Source organism: Cupressus sempervirens, chromosome 8 (assembly GCF_028749045.1).
Source record: "Cupressus sempervirens isolate cs-2001-9-10 chromosome 8, ASM2874904v1, whole genome shotgun sequence".
Taxonomy (NCBI): Eukaryota; Viridiplantae; Streptophyta; class Pinopsida; order Cupressales; family Cupressaceae; genus Cupressus; species Cupressus sempervirens.
The window spans coordinates 653,832,015-653,858,755 of NC_143125.1; the positions used below are offsets into that span (position 1 = coordinate 653,832,015).

The 26,741-nt window shown below is 33.3% G+C and overlaps 2 pseudogenes; both read left to right on the forward strand.

Annotated features, from left to right (window-relative positions):
- LOC149544128 (mitochondrial carnitine/acylcarnitine carrier-like protein) overlaps positions 1 to 17,273 on the forward strand; it is a 60,793-nt pseudogene extending 43,520 nt beyond the window's left edge.
- A 2,488-nt stretch (positions 17,274 to 19,761) lies between these two features.
- Positions 19,762 to 21,066, forward strand: LOC149544129 (uncharacterized; annotated as a pseudogene).
- Positions 21,067 to 26,741: the final 5,675 nt, after the last annotated feature.

The window sequence follows — 26,741 nt, forward strand, 5'->3', positions numbered from 1 at the left end:
AAACCACATATAATAAAACTACAAGTTTATGCAAATTGTCATCTTCAGATATTGAAACCATGTATATTTGCAAACTTCAAAATATTGATCCTTGAACCACAAAAGGAAATAATAGGACTGATATGTATATTCATGATAATATTCCATGACTGAATATACTTGCTAGCAAAATACATAACAAAACAATAGAAATAATGTGTAAACAGAGATTTATAGATTTTTAGCTTAGTTGTCGATTCATCAAACGAATTTGATTTGGGCACGTGAATCAGATTCATGGATTTAGGATTTTTTTCCCAATTATGATTCATGGAGGATTCTGTGTGTGTGTGTGTGTGTGTGTGTTTGTGTGTGTGTGTGTGTGCGTGTGCGTGTGTGCGTGTGCGTGTGCATGTGCGTGTGCGTGTGCGTGTGCGCGCGCGTGTGTGTGTGCGCGCGCGCGCGCGTGTGTTTGTGTGTGTGTGTGTGTGTGTGTGTGTGCACATGTGTGCATGTGTGTGTGTACTAAATAATGAGAGACATATACATAATTCTAAAACTAAATCATTTCATAGTATGATTCTATGGTTTTAGTATGGATCTATGAATCCAGTACACTTAATAATTGATTTATTTTCACACTTATAAAGAAAATCAACACATTCACATTGAATTAATAAATTACAAAATGAAATTATGATCATTTAGGATCATCGAGCTATGGTTTGGATCTTTGAGGATCCAGGCAAGATCCTTAATTCTGCCTATGGATCCTTAGGTTGTGGGTTGATTCTATCTTGAGGATTTGTGACCTTTGCAGATCCTAATAGATCCATAGGAAGAATCAAGGATCCTTCCTGGATCCTTAATGATTGTATTTGAAAATGAATTTGGCCTATCTAGGATGAATCCAACAACTTAGTTTTCTAGCTATGGGTTGTACTTTACACTTTCTTATATGGGATTTGGCACCAATGAAGGTAAGGTATCACAAAAAAAAAACAACATTTCTAGTGGAATATAGTGATATAGTAATATAATATGTTAAACGTATTGACACCAATGAGGAATATTACTGAATATACACATTTGACTTCAAAAGAATATTTGTCAAATAAAGTTGCATGTATAATGACACCAACAGAAAAAAAGAAATCATTATGAAAATTTTGAGTCACTATGCATTACCATTCATGCCTTGAAACAAGGAAGAAATATTATAGTTTGGATTAGTAAATCCTATAATAGATGGCTTGAAAATAAATCTTAAAATGGTGGACCAATTAAGAAGGCTAGAGTCACAGCTCTTTAGGCACACTTGTGAAAAGTTGTAGGGCCAAAGGAAAACACCCCACAACATACCTACAACCAAATAGGAAACACTACCCTATAGGGTCTCACTATCAATCATACGGATGAGGATATAGCTATAGTTGGAGACTAAGAATCACTAACAAAAACAAAACAAACATGTTGATTGATACACCAAAGAAGTCATAGAATTTTTCATTTGTCTATCGTCAAAATTCAAGATTTCAAGCAACATAGGCTTTGATTGAGCTAGATTTTATTAAAAATAGGGTCCCCAACATTGACTGCACTTTTTCTAGGATTTGAAAAACTATTTTAAAGCAAAGAAAACATAGTCATGGAACAACCTTGTCATATAATGAAGTAGAGTAGAAGAAATTTTTTAGTTCAGGCTATGAGGTAGTATGATTATAATAGCTACAAATACTAATCTAGGGCTCAAAGTTTTGTAAGCTTGCTTTAGGGTGGAAAAGGTAGTAATCTATTGTCCAATCATCTATTCAATCCAGTGATAAAGATTAACCATATAGAAAGTGAGAGATGCATAAACTAAAACAAGATGCTTTTATTTTGCAAAGTTACCACAATCTATAGAAAAATAATTTGATTTCCATATCTTGTAACTTATTTATCATCATTATGATGGGTAGAAAGCCTTTTGTTCTTGAATTCAGGTAAAGAGCACAATGAATGGGCTTACCTTTTTAGGACGAGTACTCTCAGTTGATTTTTGATGTCTTCTTATTTGGCCAACCTTCCTTGGCTTTCCTTCATTATCCATATGCCCAAGCCTATAAAAATGAGTCATCTAAATGTCATTAAAATTAAAAATTACAAAGAAAAATATATTATAATTAGAAACAAGCTGTTAAAACTTATAGTGTAGAGGCACTTGCATCATGAGAAAAAATTGTAGATGCATTTAACCCAAATTTTTCCCATGAGATATAGATTTGATTATTGTTACCCTGTAAGGATACATTTACCCTTGTCACCATAGCTCATTGATAGAGCACGTATAAAATCTCAAGAAAGAAAATTCTTGAGTTTTGTCTTACATTATGAAACATTGATAAGTAGGAGATAATTTCCATAGCAAGTGAAATCAGATATTGCTATCAAGATTTAATAGTGTGATTTTGAGTCAAACTCATTGACCCATGTTTCATGAGTAGTGGTTCAACATGAATCCATCTCTCATGAGAATAAATGGAACACTTAGCACCCATTAGGTCTAGGTGATGCTCATAGGGTTGAAGCACCAAGACTTCCTAGGAGGTCACCCATTGTAATACTACTCCAGCCTGAGCACACTTAACTATGGAGTTTCCTCCATGATTAAACCAAAAGCTTACAAGCCCATTTGCAAAACCTTCACCAAGTGTTGTATCTCGTGAACCATTCATTAGAAAGCCCCTTAAACTCATTAACTGATAAGCAGGAGATAAGTATGGGTCAATGAATTTGACTCAAAATCACATAATTAAATCCTAATAGCAATACCACATTTGACTTATGAAGGTTTTAAAAATGGGGTTGCAAGCTTTGGATTTAATCATGTATAAAACTCGGTAGTAAAGCATGCTTAGGCTAGAGTAGTACTTAGATGGGTGACCTCCTAGGAAGTCCCGATGCTTCACCCATGTGAGCATCACCTAGATTTAATGAGTGCTAAATGTTCTATTTATTATCATGAGATATTGATTCATGTTGAATAAATACTCATGAAATATGTGTCAATAAGTTTGACTCAAAATCACACAGTTAAATCTTGATAGCAATATCACATTTGACTTGTTATGGAAATTATCTCCTACTTATCAATTGATGAGCTTAAGAGGCTTTCTAATGAATGTTTCATAAGGTACAACACTTGATGAAGGTTTTTCAAATGGGGTTGCAAGCTTTGGGTTTAATCATGGAGGTAACTTTCTAGTTAAGTGCACTCAGGTTGGAGTAGTACTAGGATGGGTGACCTCCCGAGAAGTCCCAGTGCTTCACCCCTATGAACATCACCTAGATCCAATGAGTGCTAAGTTTTCTTTTTATTCTCATGAGAGATGGATTCATGTTGAATCACTACTCATGAAACATGTGTCAATGAGTTTCACTCAAAATCAGACAGTTATATCCTAATAGCAATATCACATTTGACTTGCTCTAGAAATTATCTACTACTTATCAATTGATGAGCTTAAGGGGCTTTCTAATGAATGGTTCATAAGGAACAAAATTTGGTGAAGGTTTTGCAAATGTGGTTGCAAGCTTTGGGTTTAATCATGGAGGAAACTTTGTATTGGGATGGGTGACCTCCTGGGAAGTCCGAGTGCTTCACCCAATCACCTAGATCCAATGCATGCTATGTGTTCCATTTATTCTCACGAGAGATGGATTCATGTTGAATCACTACTCATGAAACATGGGTCAATGAGTTTGACTCAAAATCACACAGTTAAATCCTAATAATAATATCACTTTGACTTGTTACAAAAATTATCTCCTACTTATCAATTGATGAGCTTAAGGGAATTTCTAATGAATGGTTCATAAGGCACAACACTTCATGAAGGTTTTGTAAATGGGATTGCAAGTTTTGTGTTAAATCATAAAAAAAACTCTGTAGTTAAGCATGCTCAAGCCAAAATAGTACTGGGATGGGTGACATCCCAAGAAGTCTAAGTGCTTCACCCTTGTGAGTATCAACTAGATCCGATGAGTGCTAAGTGTTCCATTTATTCTCATGAGATATGGATTCATGTTGAATCACTACTCATGAAACATTAGTCAATGAGTTTGACTCAAAATCACATAGTTAAATCCCAATAGCAATATCACATTTGACTTGCTATGAAAATTATCTCCTACTTATTTATTGATGAGCTTATGGGGCTTTTTAATGATTGGTTCATAAGGCACAATACTTGGTGAAGATTTTACAAAAGGGGTTTTAAGCTTAGGGTTTAATCATGGAGGAAACTCTATAGTTAAGTGTGTTCAAGTTAGAGTAGTACTAGGAAATGTGACCTCCCAAGAAGTCATAGTGCTTCACCCCTATGAGCATCATTGAGATACCAATGACTGCAAAATGTTCCGTATATCATCATGAGAGATGGATTCATGTTGAATCACTACTCATGAAACATGGGCCAATGAGTTTGACTCAAAATCACACAATTAAATCCTGATAGCAATATCACATTTGACTTGCTATGGAAATTATCTCCTACTTATCAATTGTTGAGCTTAAGGGGCTTTCTAATGAATGATTCATAAGGCACAACACTTGGTGAAGGATTTGTAAATGGAGTTGTTGCAAGCTTTGGGTTTGATCATGGAGGAAACTGCATAGTTAAGCATGATTAGACTAGAGTAGTACTAGGATAGGTGACCTCATGGGAAGTCCCAATGCTTCACCCCTATGAGCATCACCTAGATCCAGTGAGTGCTAAGTGTTCCATTTATTCTCATGAGAGATGGATTCATGTTGAATCACTACTCATGAAACATGGTTCAATAAGTTTGACTCAGAATCACACCGTTAAATCCTTATAGCAATATCACATTATGAAACATATTTTGTGCATAAAGCTATGGCATAATATTTCTTTTAAATGAAAGAAAAATAAGTATAGCAATGTCATAGAAAAAATAGATTGGTTGGTTCAAAATTGAGCAGCCATCAAAGCAAGAAAATGGCATAAGTAATTTAGCATGATCGTGTAAATTCTATACTTTGTTAAATACTAGATCAAAATTGTCTAAATCAACATTTGCTAATTCTTCTTTTTCCTCTACAAGGGAGGAAATCAAATCTATGACTTCCTCTGAATGCATTATAATATTTTCTATGTATTCTAATGATAAAAATCCTAAAGTGTTACATGTTGATCCTTACAAGCACTCAAAATCTTGAGGCTGCGATATTTGTGACTCAAAAATTGTCATTCAACCATCGTCTGACTCCCTTCTTGTGGTTCTTTATCACAAAAAGCTTCTCTTCTTATCTTGTGATCGACCCTTCCTCTTTGAAGGATGTAGCATTTTATGACTGAATTCCCCACCATTTGTTCTTGACTTATAAGCTATACCTCCATTCATATTCTCTGACTGCCAAACATAAAATTGAATTGATTAGAGCAAAGATGGTTTCCAATAGTGTATATAGAAATTAAAATACTTTAACAAAGAAATTTTTTTGATTTGTTGAAAATAATTTAAATGAGAATAAGACAACAATGAAAATATAGATTCATTATCATGCAATATACCTATATGGACACTTTCATACTAAATTATTGGATTAATCTATTTAGGCCTAAATCCTAATTTTGACTAGATTCCCTAAGTTTTGCCAGAATCCATGGGAGTCTATAGCTATTGCTAGCATTTATTTATTTAATTTTTTTATTTAAAAGGCATCTAAGACCTAAATTCGACCAATAATTTAGTCATTTGATGATTATTTATTCATCTTTAAAATATTTTTCACCATTTTTTCTTCTTCTTAAGCTATAGCATTTTTCTTCAATGGTGAATGCTATAGAGGACTAAAATGGCTTATAGTTTAAATTTTGATTGTGTAATGACATTTTGAGACTTTTGCAAAGAATGAATATATATGATGAGGTTTTTTTATTTATAACTCTATTGGCAGTTATAGACTTATGAGTATCACACTTCAAACTTGTTATTATTATACAATTCATGCCCATGGTACTGGAACCCACACCATTTTTTTTTTGCAAATGAGTCTGAATCTAAATCATAACCATGCTTAGCAACTTAGCTTTCATATAAAAGCAACAATTTTATCTTTTATCTCTACAAAACTTCAAAATAGAGGATCAAGTTCTTCATTCTCACAATACAATCTTCCAAGTTGCCATTGTAATAGATTAAAACACATTACGTACTTCCAACTATGAATTATGAAGGTCTATGGAAAATTGAATGGGAAAATTTCAGCAATAAAATTGTCAAAAGCTCCATATGGAAGAAAATGACATTGAAGTCTATATCAGTAGTAGTAATTAAGCTTGACTTATTGAAATCCAAACATGATGAGATCTCCCAACCAAGAATTATCATCCAAGTAGATGTAGATAATCAGAAATAAAAAACACACCCCTTTGCTAAGTAATTTTAAGCTCTAGCTACCATTTGATTGCAATCTAAGCTATCTTCACTACATCCAAAAGAGTAAAGAACCAAAACCCTCAACTCATGGACCTTTTGAACCCCAATAATGTTTCACTATCAAAGTTGTTCATCTTGATATCAATTTTTTTTTGTTTACATAGTTAGGTTATTAAGAGTTCTACAAAAAATGTTAAAGATCATTAGAAACTTATAGTACATAATCAAGTCACTAAAAGTTAAAGCTTCTATTTTAAAAGTTGGGTTAGCTAAAGATTTTAGTTATATTAATCATGTTAAAAAATCATCTTGATAAATTTAAAAAAACTCTTAGCATTTGTAGTGCCATGTCTCTTCTATTTTAAGCCTACAAATTTATCAATAGAATTTTATTTGACAATCAGATCCAAATCCAAAAGAAAGAAATGAAGAAATTATATTAATGGCCACGAATGACCATGGAAAGTTAATGGACTACATGTGTTTTTAATGCAACTACTGTTGCCTTTTAAGTACTTGTCACTCTCAAGCACTACCTAATCTCTAGCACATCCCCTATAGGAAACTCCTTAGTTCAATCTCTTGGTGGGCAGATATCATCAGCAATAGAATAACCATTTTTTAAAGCACCATAACTACAATGAAGCATCTAAGAACATAATTAAAACAATGTTCTAAATGCAAGCTAGGTTCTCTTAGCTCTTTAACCCAAAATAACTTCTCTTTGACAAAATAGAACCATGTCTCTCTAAATTCTCCAATCGAGAAGATGATGGCTTCCCATGAATAAATCATTACCAAAGAATTTAACTGAGTAGTTTGACCTCCTAGACTTGTCCACTCGGGTCTAATCTAGCTTAGATTTGAAGTCTATGTTTGATATGCAAAGGGGTTAGTTAGTCTAGGGTACTACAAAACCTAAGGAAAATTTAAAGCCAATTGGTCCTATCACAACAAACCCATCACCTTTTTTAGAACATTTTCCCATTTTCCTATTTCAGTTTATTCATATGAATAAAAATTCCTACCAACCAAGGGCATGAATTGTATGGAGTATGGACAATTCCAAACACTATTTTTTTATAATAAAACTCACAAACCCAAACCAACACCAAGACTGCTTAACATAAGAATGTTAATAGTTGCATGTCTCAGATGAAGCTTCCTCTAATTTATATAATCATTTAGAAATAGTAGCATACAACACATCACCTTTACATGCAAAGGTAGGAAAATTCTTCCCTATAATGCTAGGGATCTACTAAGAAATAGTTATAGAGCCAAAATGAAATTGCTAGCTGAAGAAGTATGAAAGAGAAATCAAGTTTTTGTATCAAGAGCTTTCGTAAATGTAAATGGCTTTCAATTTCATTGTTGAATGCATGCAAAAAATAAGGCACAAAATTCATGTTACATACCTTTTGTATTATCAAACTCACAACATTGTAAACAACTGAAAAATGTATAGAACCTTGCATAATACTAAATCTCACACCTCTTCAATAATCTCATATATGTTATTCTTAAAGAAAGGCTTGTTTTCTTGTCTTACTCTAAATAGTGAATTTCCCTCATGCATGTGTGAGTTGTAGTTTACGTGTAGAAAAACCAACAATTCAAACATCTTCAAAGATAACGCATAGAATCTTTACCATAAACTACATTAGTAGACCATAAATTTTGAGCCAAGATATTCATGTATGAATTTTCTTGGTTATGTTCTCAAAAATATCTCATAAACTAGGGCTTCAAGACCATCATTAAAAAATCAAACCATCACCATGAACACCATTAGCCATTCACTTTTGTTCATTTTTTCATTTTCTTGGTTGCTACTTGGCCCATTTGTGCAAAAAGTACTACTATTTGGCTGAGAGGTTACTAGTTGGTCTTAGTGGCCAGTACCATTGTGATGCCCAAAAATTCTCCTTTGAATCACAACATGGAAAATCATGCTCACTAATCACCAAACAAGACCTATGTTATTGGATTGAAAGTTCCCAAGGGATCGGTTACGTAAGTTGGAATAAAAACATTACTTTGGCACTTATTGCATTCTACAAATAGGTACTGAAAACCTTATTAAGATTTACTCCTTGAATGAAATTTAAAAACTCTCTTATTTTAATGAGGGAATGATGAATTTGAGTGTAATAGAAGAGTCAATTGGTGGGACACATATGATCTATATCACTATGTCAATTGGAAGAAAAATAAGATCATGATATCCTAATTGTGGGATTGATTTATCCAACAGGGCATGAAGTAATGGCCACTGATAAAATTAAGGAGACTAGAAAAGTGAAAGGAGTTCCTAATTTGTTGAATAATTTTTTTTTCTCTTCAAGACCATCTAATTCTAGTTTTAACCAAAATTCCAAGGCTAGCAACACACCTCAAGGAAATCATGGTGCTCAAGCTATTCTTCAGGTGAGTGCCAGTGTTGTTACAAGTAATCTACTACTGGAAAATATAGAGAATATTTGTAATGATAGGAGCTCTATGGAAGGGGTTATTGATATTTTAAATAAACAAGAGTCCATTTCAACATATGAGGTTGTTAAGGTAAAGAACGAAAGCATTCAAAGTAAATGTGATAGAAGTGATGAAGGCTAAAAAAGAATGAAGAAAGAGGAAAGAGATTATAGGAATTGATAAGGTAGAAGGTAGGGGAAGAAGTTGAGAAAAAGTATGGCAATAAATAGGATAAAGATGTTGAGGAACCTAGTAAGATAGAGGTTCAAGTAATTGGAGAAGGAATGGCCACTAAATTAGACCAAGAAGTAGAGCCAAAGGGAGAATAAATGTCCAAAATAAAGGATAATAATTGAACTTGGTCTTATAATCTTAGAGACATTTTTGTTTTGCCTCATTTTAAAAACATGAGTGAGTAAAAGAACATTTTTGCTTCCAAGCAAATATTATTTTGAAGGTTGCTTCATTTTTCTTCAAAAGTGAGACAATGAGAGACTCATACACCAAAAGGGAAGATCTTAGATTTATTTATCAAATTTGAGGGAAAAAATAAGGTTTTTCATTTTTTCCTATTGAGTTTCAGTTTATTTAAAAATTTTATATACATAATAAAAGAGATCAATTGTAGTTCAGTTGACTCATGTTTAAAGATCATGTAAATTTATTGTAGCTTCACCTCATTGTCGGCCCTAATATTTGGATACTAGCCCATATAAATTTGTAGGTGGATCAATGCATATGGGGTTTTTCCCCTACTACAATAATGATTGAATAATTTTGTAGTGCTACGGGTTATTCTTGGCATTCTAGGCAATGTAAGAATGAATGTAAGACCTTGTATAGTCAAGTGAAAGCTCACCTATGCACCATTAAACAATTGAGGAATAAGAATTTGTTCAAAAAATATAAAATGATTTTCCAAATCAACAAACAGTAGATACATTAGGATTATAAACATGCTAGCATGGTAAGTAAAAGATTAAGAGAATGAATGCAATGATTTAGAAACCTTGGACTAGCTTAGCATATCTTTTTGGCTTACATCCTTTCATGCTAGTAAGCTCTTTTGAAAGAAAGAGAAAATGATGATGAGATCAGAGAGAAGCAACTTATGTTTCCAAATAGTAGTTTGAGTATAGCAAATTGAGGAGCAAGTAGGTCACATCCTACAAGAATATATAATCTATGTAACTATCTAAAATTACACAATCTAGTTAACATTAGTAAAAGGAGTAGCTTTTAGCCCAAAGGTCTCATCTCAATATCTATTTTAGATCATTCTAATGTTTTCATTAGTGATAAATAACTATGTTTTGTCATGATATGAGTCATTTCTCAATTGTTACTTTCACTGTAATGTTCATTATATTTATGATTTAAGCTTATCACATTGTGATTTTGATTATGCTATCTCCAACCATTTTCAATGAAAAGAACCTCTATAGACAAGACAAAGGATCCCTAATGAAAATTGGAATTTATCATAATGGTTGAGAGTTTCCTAACTTACTCTAGTGATCATATTATATAAACAAGACAATTAAAATAGAGGACCCTTGAGGCCTATACAAAGGAATGGGAGATCCATTAGCTATAGTAGCGACATGAATGTAGTTTTGTTTACTACAAGAGGATGGATGGAATCCTTAATTAGAATAGCACCTAGGGTTCCCCTTTCTATGGAATAGGAGGTAATTTGTGGAGTAGGGGTGGGCATTATTGTGTCAACTCTAGCATGCCCAACTGAGCTAGTGAAATGTAGATTGCAAGCTCAAAGTGCTCTTTCCACTAGAGAAGCTACTACAATTACCACTGCTAGGACAACAACAGGTAAAGGATATTTTTTTCTAATATTCTTGTTTAGTAATTTATTTGTATGCTTCTATTTTTCCACCTTCAAAGTTAACTGTATCTCAATTGGTTGCATTTGTAGAATCAACAATCATGCATCACAAGGACTGATGTAGTTGTATTATGGTGTGATTGGTGTAAACTTCACCATTCTTGATAATAAATGATGGCATACATTAGTAGGCTTCAATCATTGAGATAAACTATTTCTGTTTTCTTTATACAATGGGAAATAAATCTATAGTATTAAGCATCAAACATGGTGCATAGAAATCTTGACAATTTTTTCAAAGTTCAAACCCATTGGAATCAACCTTGACATTGCATGGAATCATGGATTAAACCATAACAATCCAATGAAATTCATTTGTACATTATTTGAGCCCTACTGATGTCATGTCCCCTTTTCAAATAATTAAAAAATAATAATCTTTGCTAAGGCAGGCAAGCCCAAGAAAGTGAAGTTTCGGAAAAAGGGGGTTAATCTTTGGAAACCGTTGGACTAATAAATGAAAATTATTATTAAAATATGTTTCATTAACCTCTCTTGGACATGAGTTACAGTTATGCCCTCTTTTAATGGGTTTTGGAGGCATTTTGGGCTCATTCCAGACTTGATTTTTGCTCATTCTTTGTTATTCTTCAGAGGCTGCCAAACCTGTGGAGAAGGAGACCCAAGAACGGGAGTTTGCAGGTTTCCAGGGAGACCCAAGAATGGGAGTTTGCAGATTTCTAGGAAGGCTAAGGATGGGAGTTTGAAGCCATTCCATGTGCATGCTCATACAGAGTTTGCCTTTGTGCTGAACAGTGTAGATTTGTGGGTTTTTGGGTGTGTTTTTTGCATGAGTTTGGTGTTTTCAGTTGAGCATTTCATATCAGTTTTGGTTGCTGCTGTATTTCAGACTATAAGCTATTAAAATAGAGCTGAATATATGTATTGGGACGTGATTAAACTTCTAAGATAGTTTATTAGTGTTTTTGTGGTGTTTTCGGGCATTTTGTGTTAATTTCGGGAGCCCAATGAGCATAGTTTTTGTCCTACATTTGTGAGCTATTGTGTAAAGGCTATATAGATCTGGAAATGTCATTTTGTAGGCTTTTATGCTGCTGAAATTTCTGTAAAAATTTCTACTTTCAGATTTATTAATAACAGGTGAAGCTGTGAAGCTTTTTGGCACTATTTTCGGCATACCCAATTTGGGGTTTCTTGAGAAATTTGGTGGATCTTTGTGATAGCAGTTGTTTGATTTCGAAAATCTGATTAGAGGTGTGAAATACCATATCAAATCAGAAAAGGGGACATTTAAATGGTATCAAAGCCATGATCTAGCCAGCCTGAGGGTTTGTAGAAGTTGCAGGTCAGTTTTGACAACTACCCAGATCTTGCATGTCAGTTTTGACAACTACCCAGATTTTGCATGTCATAATTTATGGTTGCATGTTTCTTCTAATCAGCTGCATGTTAAAATTTATGGTTTCATTCTACTTCTAATCATTTTCATGTTAGTTCTTGGTGAATTTGGTGGTTGTAGAAGTTTGCATGTCAGTTTTGACAACTACCCAGATCTTGCATGTCAGTTTTGACAACTACCCAGATCTTGCATGCTAGTTTTGACAACTACCCAGATCTTGCATGTTAGTTTTGATTACTACCCAAATCTTGCAAGTCAAAATTTATGGTTGCATTCTACTTCTAATCATATGCATGTTAGTTCTTGGTGAATTTGGTGGTTGCATGTTGCTTCTAATCAGCTGCATGTCAAAATTTATGTTTGCATGCGACTAAGTGAAAGAGAAAAAAGATATTTGCAGCGAGAAAAGAATAAAGAAATTTTGATCAAACCTCCAGTTGAAAGTAAAAGTACAAAATCCAAGGAAGGGAAAAGTATGGCTGATCCAGATGAGATGGCAAAGAAATTCTTCCAAGACATCCAAAATACTCAGAAGCAAACAGTGGATAGTTTGGCAGAAACTAGAGAGGCTTTGTGAATATTGACAGAAAAACTACAAGGAGTTGCATCTATTAATGAGAAAGGGAGCACTTCAGAGGAGCCAAGAAATCTGAAATCCACACCATCTAAATCAACCAAAACTATTTTCTTGCCTACAGATGAGCCACCAGTACCAAATCCAGCCATTAATCCTATGGAAGAGGTTATAGGTAACTTGATTACATTAAGAGCTACTTATAATGGCTTAGATGATGACTTTTGTAGTTCAGTTCCTTTTAGAGAATATGTGGATATGATGAACACTTTGATGCCCAAGAAAGAGTACAGAAGGGAGCATGACATAAGTGGAAGAGAGCTCAAAAATAAAATAAGCAAGTTTATAGCACCTACTTTTGATGGAACAAATAAAATTTCAGCTAGAGCATGGCTACAAAAATTACAGACCTTCTTCACACTTAACCCCATGAAGGAGAGTGATTTTGTTCAAATTGCAAGTCTACACTTGGAAGATGCAGCCTATGATTGGTGGTATCATGGAATGACTACTCAAGGTCATGATCAAGTAACTACATTTGATGATTTTAGTCAAAGAGTGATAGATAGATTTGACCTCAAGGATGATGATTATGAGGATGTTGTTGTGCATGATGGTGAGATACCTGGTGTAGATGAGCAGACATTGAGCATTCATGACTTTTCTGAGAGAGAGTACCAGGCACAGTTAGATGCTTCGTCACATGAGGTTGAGGCTAGTAGTACTTCACATGATTTATCCCGCCAGCTGAAGGTGTGTGAAGACAGTATTGTCACTACATTATCTCATCATGACAGGTATGTGAAGTTAGTTGGTATTGGTCATATTACTCAAGTCAAGATTTTGCTTGAGTTACCAGCTAATTTTAGTTTACAGATATGGACTCGAGATTCTTATATTGGCATTTGGGGTTCAGTTGACTGTAAATCATTAACACTTTTTAGTAGCAGTGATTGTTTGGGTGCTACCATGGATTTGATTAGCAGATTGCATGGTGTTGTCTTTTCCTGTGCCAGGAGCTTATCCAATGTTTGTATTAGTTTTTATACACCGGTTTTGGGCTTTGTTCATATATCTAGTCGACCATACTTGCTGGAATGTGTTGATGATATTTCATATTTGGCAGTGTGTACAGATGAGTCCCAGGATCATATTGGCATTGATGACATCTAGGAGGATGTAGTGGGCAGTTTTGAAGACTTAGTTTCCTTGGGTACAGAGGAGTTGGACAGAAGTGTTAATGTTTTTGATACTCCATATGTTGATATGAGCTTTAGATTTAATTCACAGGGTATGGATTGTAATACTCTAGAGACTAGTGACTTTGAGGATACTCCTTTAGACAATGCATCAGAGGAGGTTTGTAGGAGACAGTCAAGCCAGTGCCATCATGTGCCTAATTAGTTAAGAGTTAGTGATCGAGACATTGCTATCACTTGCCAGCATTTTGATGCTGCTCATCAGTTGTTAGCAGTTTATGGATGGGGTTCTCCTACTAGTGATGAGCAGGAAGGTAGTTATCTTTCCTTGACAGAGATCCACTCTTTATGGGAGGCTATTCAGATTTTGAGACAGAATTATATGCAGTTGGTAGCTGACAGAGATTATCTTATGGAGTGGGGCAGTACAGCATATGATGCATTGTTGGCCAAGGAAGATGAGGTGAGTGAGCTTACTAAGCAACTTGAGGTGACTTCTGAGATTCTTGAGAGTACACAATTGGCTTTCAAGGAGTCATAGTTTCATTTGGCTAAGGTGACCATGGAGTTAGAGCGACTATAGTCTTTACCTGATTCTATATAGTCACAAGCTATGGTGTTTGGTGATTCAAGGATGTCCATGGCCGAGATTGTCAGAGACAGTGGAGATGGGGATGCATCCATCCTTGATACTAACATTGGCATATCAGGTTCATTCCCACTAGAGTCAGGTTCAGTTGAGTTGGGTGTTGTAGCAGATTGTTGTATGCCTGACATGGTGGTGGCCTCTAGTACTGATGACACAGAGACTAGAGATGTATCAAAGATCATGTGTGATGTTGGTGAGTCGATAGTTGGCATGGTTCCCACTAGTAATACTACTCCCTTGGTGATATCTTCAAAGTTAGTAGTCAGTTCCAACATGGTTAATGATCAATTGCAGTTAGTTTCATCTAGATTACAGTCTGAGCCATTGACTGAGATTGGCGCATTCTATCGGCATTACACTGTGAGTTTAATGCCTTAGGATGAGAGTTGTGATGGGCACGACATGGCGATAGGTCCTGTAGTTGATAGCTTGATAATACATGACTTAGAGTAGGAGTTTTGGAGTGATGCTTTAGTAGGTGTTATTATTGATTCTACTCCTTTGGCGATGACATCTACTGACTTAGCTTGTGATCAGTCATAGTGGGTTGTATCACTTGTTCATGGTGAGTTGTTGACTAAGGTTGGTTTTTTTAATCAACATTATATTGCAGGTCATATACATCAGTTAGCAAATGATCCTTGTGTTGAGGATTTGATGGCAGGAAAATTTGGTTTGGGTTCCATTTCTTGTTGTTTATCTTGTGATGGCTTTTCACCATCAGGGGTGCATGGGAGTTATGGTTATGAGACAGTGGCCGATGATCTACAGAGTTGTGTTGACTACAGGAGTTGTACAGTGTGTGGATTCTCCATACTTGGTATAGTTTCATTTGAGAGCATTCACCATTGTTGCAGAGTTGGATTGTACATTCTGTATAGTCCAGTGGGATGCGTTGATGGTATTTATGGTGTTGGCAGTTTGATTTGTCCACTTTACTTGGGTTCTAATGTTCTAAGAGTTTGTGTCTCATGGGTTTTTGACTGTGGTAGTGGTGATTTTGGAGTTTGGTTGAGCTATAATTGTCAGTTTGATTATGGATTCATCTTGGTCATATTGCAGAGGATATTGCAGGAGCTTGTGTTAATTGGTAGTAGTATAGTTCATGACTACATTTGGGATCCAGGTGGATTGATTGGTTTATTGTTCAGCCATTGCTTGAGGAAAAGCAATGTTTGGGAGGGGAGGACTTGTCATGTCCCCTTTTCAAATAATTAAAAAATAATAATCTTTGCTAAGGCAGGCAGGCCCAAGAAAGTGAAGTTTTGGAAAAAGGGGGTTAATCTTTGGAAACCGTTGGACTAATAAATGAAAATTATTATTAAAATATGTTTCATTAACCTCTCTTGGATGTGAGTTACAGTTATGCCCTCTTTTAAGGGGTTTTGGAGGCATTTTGGGCTCATTCCAGACTTGACTTTCGCTCATTCTTTGTTATTCTTCAGAGGCTGCCAAACCTGTGGAGAAGGAGACCCAAGAACGGGAGTTTGCAGGTTTCCAAGGAGACCCAAGAACGGGAGTTTGCAGGTTTCTAGGAAGGCTAAGGATGGGAGTTTGAAGCCATTCCATGTGCATGCTCATACAGAGTTTGCCTTTGTGCTGAACAGTGTAGATTTGTGGGTTTTTGGGTGTGTTTTTTGCATGAGTTTGGTGTTTTCAGTTGAGCATTTCATATCAGTTTTGGTTGCTGCTGTATTTCAGACTTTAAGCTGTTAAAATAGAGCTGAATATATGTATTGGGACGTGATTAAACTTCTGAGATAGTTTATTAGTGTTTTTGTGGTGTTTCCGGGCATTTTGTGTTAATTTCGGGAGCCCGATGAGCATAGTTTTTTTCCTACATTTGTGAGCTGTTGTGTAAAGGCTATATAGATCTGGAAACATCATTTTGTAGGCTGTTATGCTGCTGAAATTTCTGTAAAAATTTCCACTTTCAGATTTATTAATAATAGGTGAAGCTGTGAAGCTTTTTGGCACTATTTTCGGCATACCCGATTTGGGGTTTCTTGAGAAATTTGGTGGATCTTTGTGATAGTAGTTGTTTGATTTTGAAAATCTGATTAGAGGTGTGAAATACCATATCAAATCAGAAAAGGGGACATTTCAACTGAAGAATGGAATAATATATTATTAGTAAATCAGTTGTTTTCCCTTAAAGATTAGCATATAATATTTATATTGAGCCCTTCCAAATTCCTATAAAATAGGTGCACCCATAGTAGTAACAACATCCATCAAATACAATGGACCATTCAATGTAGAAAAACATGTTTTAAAGTGTAAGAAAGGGTTTTTAGGACTATTTAAGGGTCCTACTCCTACTTTAGCATGAAAAATGCCTAGAAATGTAGTTATGTCTGGTGTCTATGAGAGAATGAAAGTAGTATTTGAGTAGAGGATGGGATACTTCTTGATTGAACAAAAGTCCTCTCCTTATGTCATATGGGCTTACTGGTGCTACTTTCTAGTTAGCTGGATATCCAATTGATGTTGTGAAGAGTGTTATCTAGGTTGATAATTACCACCAACCAAAATACTCTGGCTCAACCAATGCATTTAAAAAAATTGCTTCTTCTGAAGGGCTCAAAGGTTTGTACAAGGGATTTGGGTTTGCCATGGCTAGAAGTATTCCTACCAATGTTGCATGTTTCCTTTCCTATGAGGTTACAAGGTCAAGTTTGGGATGATAGAATATTTAACTAGAATTTTGGTGTATTGCATAATTTCAACAACAAAAACCAATTTGGGGAATGAACACCTTCTTCATTTGAAAGCTACTTTCAATTCTAGAGTTTCACAAATTTTAATCATCTCTTTTAATGAAATTGGTTTATTTTCATGGTCTTTTATTCATATTTAATGAAATATCATCTGTCTTTCTCAAGACCTAAAAGTTGTTTACCTCAGTATTGGAGCCTATATATAGACTTCACAATTTTTTGGTTTTTGCATCAATTATCTTAGCAGTTATCTTATCATTTACAAGCAAGTTCATAGATCATTGATCATTTAATTCTTAACATGCAACTAAAAGGAAAATACAATAGTTACATTATTTTCATCCGCATCTCATTTGTCAACAATATAAATGTAGACTATAACTATTTTGTTTGTTTTAAATCTAAATTGCATGGAAGTATAAAATAGGTTATATACTAGTTTTGTCTCCGTGCTTAATACATGTGTGGGTTCTATGCTTAATACACATGTGGGTTGAATCAAACCAAATCTTTCTAAATACACGTTTGTTGAAAACATTATCAAACCAGCTCTTTGTATGTTCTTAATGAGTTGAATACACACTTATCAAATCAACTCTATTATTTCCCTAAAACTATGTTTTGACTATATTTCTAATTGAGTGTTGTGAAAATCTAAATTGATAGAAACTCTAGTACATAATTCAATTGAGATAAAATGGTGAGGAAAAATATAGTCAAACAACTTAGTCTAGTCAGTTCAGTGTGTTCAATATTTGTTGAGTGAAGTGCATTTAAAATTAAGAATAATGAATAAGGATAAGTTCAAGTTAAATTGTCTATGTTGAGACCCGGTATAATGTTCTCAAATTTTTGGTTTTAGCTTAAATGCCTATGTCTCTAGATAAATTCATTTGTTGGTGATACAAAGAAATGGTTGAAAAGATGATATAGAGATAGTAATTTCAATCAATGAAGGCAATGCTCTTGATAGTAAGGGGTTTATAACAATCAAAAGAATGCAATGAGATGGCCATCATGAAAATAAATAATAGAGTAATGATTCTTGGGTGCAGCGATGATAGTAAAATAAGGTTTGTGATCAATCAAAAGACATCACATACAATGCAAATAAATGCAAAGGAATGTTCAAACACAATTATTGTAATGGACATATGTTTAGATGTTCCACTGTTTGAAGGATTTTTTGACTAGTTTTTAAGGTTTTCTATTTAAGAGACTATTCATGGAATAGAGACATTAATTATAATGATGAGATCATATCATTTATTTTAAACAAAAACATTTACTGATTTAAGAGCATGCTAGGAGCAACTCTAGACTGTTATATTTGTATCAAGATATTGCTAAAATACAAAATGATAGTGATGCTATAAGATGGAATGATAGTTATGAGGTTATAGTATCCGATATCGAGAATCAAGAAATACAACATGAAGTACATGAAGGTTTCCATTAAAGGGTAATGAAAGTCATACCATTAAAATGGAGGTTTTGAAATAGAATGTTTAGAAAATAAATTTGGTTTAGAATATGCTCCATAACACCTTCACATAGAGTATAGTATTTTGACAAGTATATCTTGCAAGAACACAATTCAAGGGTATAGAGTTCCATAATTTGAAAACTAGAGAGCATTTATAGTAGACCAATCAAGAATGTATAAAATAAATTATAAATGTGAATCTTGGAGACTATGAATCTTAAGAAATAGTGATTAATATGTCTAATAGCCATGGTCGAATGTTTCAAGAGCTTTGTTAACATCAGTTCTTAAATATAGTAGAGAAACTACCATTACAAGCACTGATATCTTCAATGTATTTAGTAGCAATGTTGGAGTCCAATTATGGATGCTCGAACACATCACCCATTCCATGAATGAAGGGATTCTAAGATCATATTTGATGATAGGAGAAAATTATTCTTGATACCATACATTCAAGTGTTATAACTATCTACACCTACAAACAAAAATAAATGGACCATCCTCTAGTCTTATTTAATATATATAAATTAGGATCATTCTAAAGCATTAGCTTGATATATATTAAAAATTTGCAATTAGGTGCCAGAAAGGAGAAGATATGGAGAATAATATGTAGAAAATAAATTTAGTATGGAACATTGAGAGAAATAATCAAAACTAAGTGTCTAAATTTAATTACCTAGCATGAAGATTCTATAGCAAAGAGACACAATATAAAACTTCTTGAGCAACTATTAAAGCCAACCTTGACCGTATGATGTTCATTCAGTTAAAATGAATCAGGTTGAAATAGCATCTTGTTTAAAATAAAAGTTTAGTTATGCAAAGTTTTGAAATAAATTTGATAGACATCAAACAAGCATAATCACTAAATCATTTTTAACAAAATATCTCTTAGGAATTTATGCAAGGTGAGGAATCTAATGCTTTGAAACAAAGAATGAAGAAACTTAACATGAGGATAATATGAGAAACATATTCCTGATAATGTTACATCTTCTTGAGGAGGATACATCCACTTAAAGGATGCTACAGATGACTATCACCAAAGATAAAATTGGATCTACTCAAGAAATTATCAATGAAGTTATACATAATGAGAATTGTTTTAGAGGTCCTCCCATGTCTATGGCAATGAAGAGTAGAGTTTTTGTGCCCCTCAACCTACTCCACAATAGGGTCCACTACATGCACCTATTATATAGTAACTAGGGTATAGGTATCAATAATCAACACTCTACTCCAATCCACCTCAACAATGCATATCTCAACTGTATGGTTGACCAACATAATAGCTTAGAGATTATGATTACTATGGATAAAAAAGCTAGACTAATGCATGTTTAGCTCAAAGAAACTATGGCTTTGGGTAGCCCTAGGTTGATGGTTATGGGAAAGGAAGTACATATGGCCATCAGGGGTACCCCCAACAAGGTCATGGGAACTAGGTCTATAGGAATCAAGTTACATCATAGTAGGGATATGGACAACAAGAAGATGTACAACAAGGATATGATCAATAAGCCTATAGTAATCAAGGTTATGGCCCCCTAGGAACTACACAACCTACAGCTACTCAACAAGATGGACTTCCATCACAAGGATATGGACCACCCCAATTTTCTTCAAATCGAGGGACTACAACATAAGGGAAGGGGCAGCTAGTTACACCCTAGCAAGGTTACAAGCAACCATCACTTGCATTGTCTTGCTATCCTCAATAAGGAGCTTCATAGTTTGGATATGGATAACAAGCACCATCTCAACTTGCCTATGGGCAACAACCTATACCATGGTTAGGATTTTGAGTAATAACTATCTTCTTGACTACACTATGGGCAACAAGATTCAACCCAACTTACATACCCATAGAAAGGTTTGATAGAGGCAAGTTATGGACCACAAATATTTGTATAGGAATATACCTATTTGGGCACAACTAAACCTTTCTTTGGTTAGCAAGATTCACCATGAATAGGATAAGGGCAACAAATCTCATCGCATGTTGGGCATACTTAGCAACATGCCTCTACCCAACCTGCTTACTTGTAAAATGGAGCCGATCAGCAAGTATATGTTGCATCTAGATGACAAGGTTATGGTCAACATCCCTAAAATGAGTTGGTTAGCTATGGGCAGCCACAAAATGACCATTCTAAAAATTATGGATATATGCAATCATCACACTATCAAACTAAAAATGGTGTCACTGCAAGTTCATGTTCAAGTTCTTAAACTAGTGGCTAGGTTGCAACAACTAAAACAACTTAGACTTTTAAAAAAATCTTTAAAGGCTCTATTATAATGTAGGATTATATGGTAGCAAGTTGGTGAGCTAGGATGCACTACGATGGAAAATCTAGGTGAATATATTGTTTCATGGTCTTTCTACTTTTAAAGAATTAATTTTGGGAGTAGATCAAAATATATATTACATGGGGACTATATTTGACCATTTGGATATGTATTCCCCATGATAGTCATAATGTTAAGGCACTTGATCTTCTTTAAAAAATTATTGGAGGCTTCTCCCTCAAATGCCACATTGAGGCTATAAATGTTTAGGATCCCTAATAGAGATCAAATGAAAATAAAAATTACTGATATCTATGATATAATCTTGAATATTATTAAGACTTCACTATACTATGGTCAACTTGTATAAATCAAAAATTAAAAGACAACAGAGTGAATGTATCCTAATGTAGTTGATATCCTTGATAGATGGCAGATTGGTAATATGTTAATGCTACTATAGGAAAATGATCATTGCCACTATGATTGATTATCATTTCCAATAGAAATATCACATATATATAATTGGGAGGAGTCATGTCCCTATGGGGACATTAAATTAAAGATGTTGATAGTCTCAAAGAAAACTTTGACTGATAATAATACATCCCCATTATTAATCTAGGGTATTAGGAACTAACAAGGATCATCATAATAATAGAATATGTGAATATATATATATATATATATATATATATATATATATATATATATCTGTTATACATGTTGAAATTATTCATATATATATGAATAATTTCAACATGTATAACATATATATACATATATATATATGGTAATGATATAGTTACTGATATACCAAGGATGTGTGCTTCACTTCAACTAAAGCTACACTTGAAAGGAGGATTCTATGTGACTTGCACCTAAAGTAATGGAATAGAAATGAAGATAATGACTTGATGAACTTCCAAAAATAATCTACACTACCTTCAATGTTTCTTGCTTCAATCAAATCAGAAGGCTTTTTTTATTTCTAGGGGGCTAATCTTTGTTAGATCAATCCTTGGATCTCCTCCTCAGTTACATGTCCCAAGTACACAAAAGACTCTTAGTCTCACACAACTCTTAAAATTTTACTTAACACATTACAAGTTTTTTTATATTTCCACATTTTTTTGCATCTACTAGGCTACAGTGTCATGTCATTGTACAACAATATTTTGGGCCTATATTTTAGGCTCTCATCACAATATAGGATAAAGGGTCCTAAAGTCTCTAGAAGGAACCACCAAACTATTTAAGTGATCACAAGGAACCACCAAACTAGTTAACCACACTTATGGAAGTATTCAACAATGATTATTTTCTTTTTCTTAATTTAAATAACTTATATGAAAACTTTCTCATGGATTCAAATATATAATCTTTGATATGAAATACAAATGTATTTGCTATCTAGAAAAGTCAAAATGATTTTTTTTTTAAAATGCCAAAGAAATCAAATCACCATTACATATACATCCACATAAAAATTGTTGTTGATCAAACACATCAGAGCATCAAACATATTGCATGTTAAGCTTGCAAAAATTTTATGGTACATTGTGGTTTTTATGCTCAAAATCAAAATGTTTTAATAGAAGGCATACCATAGAAATAAGTATAATCATTCCAACAATGAATAGAAAATAATAATAAAATTATTTTATGAATCAAAATCCAAAAAGAAGGGTTTAGATGATAACTTACATAGCCCACTTTAAAATGGCATAGTTTCATGTTAACTGTTGTCACACTCAAGGCCATCTGCAAATCCAATTTGAAATGTATAAAATATTGCAACAAAAAATGAGCATTTTATGATAAAATCTATATTCACAAATGTAGAACAAAGCTTAAAGTATCCACCAAATCCAATATAAATATGCAAGATCTAAGGTAAATAAGAACCAACATATGACTAAATATATCCAACAAATGATTGCAATAAGGTTCTATAGATTGTAGCATGAAAATAGGGATTAAAAAACTAGTGAAATAGTGAAGAAATGCAATGGAGGTTTCACATAAGTGGCAAGCTTTTCAGTTTGTGTTTTTCTTCAATCTAATTTGTATATGAATTCCATTTACATTTATCCATTTCAATTATAATCATAGAGTCAGAAATTATGTGTGCTTGATAGTTGTAGGTTTCTAAGGTTTTGTTAATCCCATTGGCAAAAAGACTTTTTAAGAACTCTATGTTCCTACTTGCTTATGTTTTGTAGAAAAAATAACCATTTCTTATAAAGTCAAAGATGCTTCATTCTTAGCAATCAATGAAGCAAATCGATCATGCCCACTCTTGAAAACCTCAAGTAAGGGCATATTCTATGTTCCTACTTGATTTTACTTTGCAAGGAAAATTACTAGCATCTTCTAAAATCAAATATGTATCATTTTTAGCAAGCAAGGAAGTAGTCTGATTATGCTCACCCTTGATAGCTTGAAGTAAGGGTGTATTTCCAAATTTATCAATAAAATTGACTTCTACTCCCTTATATGATAAATACTCTAAACCTATCCATATAACCTTCATACACAACCAAATGCAAAGTCATTATTCTAATGTGATCTACCCAAGCTTGATTTTCACCAGATGTTATTAATTTCTTTATTTGATGAGATTAAATTGGGAAGCAACATTGTTTATTTGTAAAGAAAACTTAACTTCTTCCTTTTAAATTAGAAGAGTGATATCTAATTTTAGTGACTTGGTTCTCAAATCATTTTCTCTTAAAAGAATCAATATTAGTTTGGACTATCTTTGAAATAAAGTAGTAGATTTTCACAAAAAAATGATTTAGTTGTAGTGGCAATCTAACTTATCAATTTAGAAATTTATTCCTTGAAAGGAGGTATCTATCCAACATCTAACATATATAATGAGTGGGAGACCTATGGCATGGATAGATGGTGAAATATCTTGATTCTCAAAGAGTACTAGCTTCACTATTACTACACAGGTAAACATGGCCCTTTATTTGTGCTCTTATGCCCCTCTTAAGTGTAGTTCTATTCATGTATTAGATGACACCACTCATTTTATATCTAAGTCTTTTAGTCCTATATTCTTTAACAATTTCCACTATTGTGCCACAAATCAAATAGGCATGAACAATCATGTAGAATTGTTGGTACACACATGGACCATGATTAAAAAAAATCTCAAAACTAGATTGCCCTCCACTTCAAACCTTTACTTAGAATAAATTTTTATCTCCAATATGAAATTTAAAGATCGAATGAGGTTTTGAACTTTTTTGAACTAGTTCAGATTGTTTCAACTTGGTCTAAGGTGGTCCTTTCTAGTTCATGCAAATGCATTTGAGTTAAAAATGGTTCATATTGGTTCAAGAAGGTTTGAAGTGATTCACCCTAGTGCAAAGCAGCTCATATCAGTTTGGATTGGTTCGAAGAGGTTCAACTTGTTTCATCGGAGTTCATCTAAGTTCAAATTCAAAAGCACTAATCATTATTTTAGAATTGCAAACCCTGTTCAACCCACCTACAAAGTTTAGTAGATTCAATAGATACTGATTCAATAGAAAAAAAAAAAAGTTTAGAGTGTAGAGTGTAAAGCTAAATGCCTCAAATTTAGAAAAATTTCCCACATGTTCACATAGTTTGAATAGAAGACAATCAAATAATAGTGATGCTAATCTCGTTGGAGAGTGACAATCAATGTAATTCATTGTTGATTTGTATATTCAATTTTAAAGAGTTTATAAGGGATATATTCAATGATGTTTCAATTTACTTAATAGATTTGCAACCATCTATAATCCAAACATGGAAAAGTCCCACTCATTAATGTGCCATGTAAAGATATAACTAAATGTTTGGGGAATTACTAAATGCAATGGATTTTGAAAATAAGCTTTAGGGAAGTTTCCAAATGTAAAAGTTTGAATTACATATACCAAGCATTGTCCCAATGAATTTGGCCAATTAGTATAGGGAAATTTTATAGAGTAGAGCATCTCTACAAAGATCACTTGTGTGAAACATCAGGCTCAAAGAAGTTTGAAAAACACATTATGATGCCATGGTTATACTTCAATACAACAAAATTTGAAAGGGTTGTGAGTTCAAAAGAATTAAAATCATCCTTCTTCCTTGGGTTATCACCCCTCAATTTGGTTGAATTAAAAATACTAAATTCTAATCCCATAACTAAATATTAGTTGATATGATATATTATGCTCATTTCCTACTAGTTATGGGAGATGATGCAACTAGTGATAGCCTTCTTAATATGATCACATATATCAACATATGTAGATCAAATAGTGAACAATGAGATTAGAAAAGAAATTTCCTTATTTTGATTAGTACCTCATTTAAGCAGAAGTTGACACCAAGGAAATGATTATAGAGATTTTCCTAGCATGGGTTACAATTGGCCCTGCTAGCTTTAGTGAAGGCAAAGTAATTGATAGAGAGGTTTCAAAAAAAATTTTAGAATGCAAACAAATTATTTTCAAATTTTCAAAAGCCATCTACTAGATTTGTATATATTTTATCAAGAAAAAGTTCATTTTGAAACATTTAAACTACTAATTGTACATGGAAAAGGAAAGAATCAATGCAAAAGAAAAAACTAAAAAAGCCCTAATATCTTACCACTTTCTAGGTGTTCTTGATGCAGATATTATAGGAGAGGAAAATATTGTTCAAACTCTCTTTGCAAACCATGTCCATTAGAAGTCAATATGAGATGATCAAGTTGGCCCTACCTATTTAGCAAGTCTTGTAGCAAGTTTTTAAAACACTGGTTCATGAAATTTTAGTTTGAAATCTATTGTGCTTCCTCCAAAAAAATCTATACATAATCCTCCCACCCTACTTTGCCTCGTATGGTGCAAATATTGTATTTTAATTTTAATTTAAGAAATAATAGTTTCATTTTTTATAATAGTTAAAATAATAATTATATATATAAGATAATACTTTTTTATTAAAATAATATCATAAAATATCTATATATATAGTAGTGATTAAGGAAAATGTCTATGAGCATCCAAAATAATCTAGTTATTATAGCTATTAATTAGTCAACAATAAAAATTAATTCATTAAAATTTTTAATATCATGTATAAAATGTCAATTAATTAATAATTATGGTAAATAATTCATGTTAGCTATTGTTCTATAGTCTATGAATGCTGGTGTCCTTTAATAGGATTGTTCCTACTAGTTCATTAAAATTTAAAATATCATGTATAAATTTCAATTAATTAATAATTATGGTAAATAATTCATGTTAGGCATTGTTATATAGACTATCAATGATGGCTTCCTTTGAGAGGATTGCTCCTACTAGCAGGTTACTCTTTGATTCTAACCAATTATAAATAATTGTTAGGGATGTATTTTTAAATTATATCACATTGTTGATAATGCATAGGATGGTTGTTTCCTACATTAAACTAATTAAAAGATCACATGAAATTGGAGGAAAGTAATGAATTTTTTTATCATTCTTAGAGAAATATATGATCAGTTACTTTTGGCTATAACTCTCCATATTGTTGTTTGTGTTTAATTAGTATAACATTGATTTAGGTAACAACTCTATAAGGCTATTTAGATTGACATAGTTTTCAATTATTTATTTGAGTTGTGTGTTTGAAATAAAAAATTTGAGAGA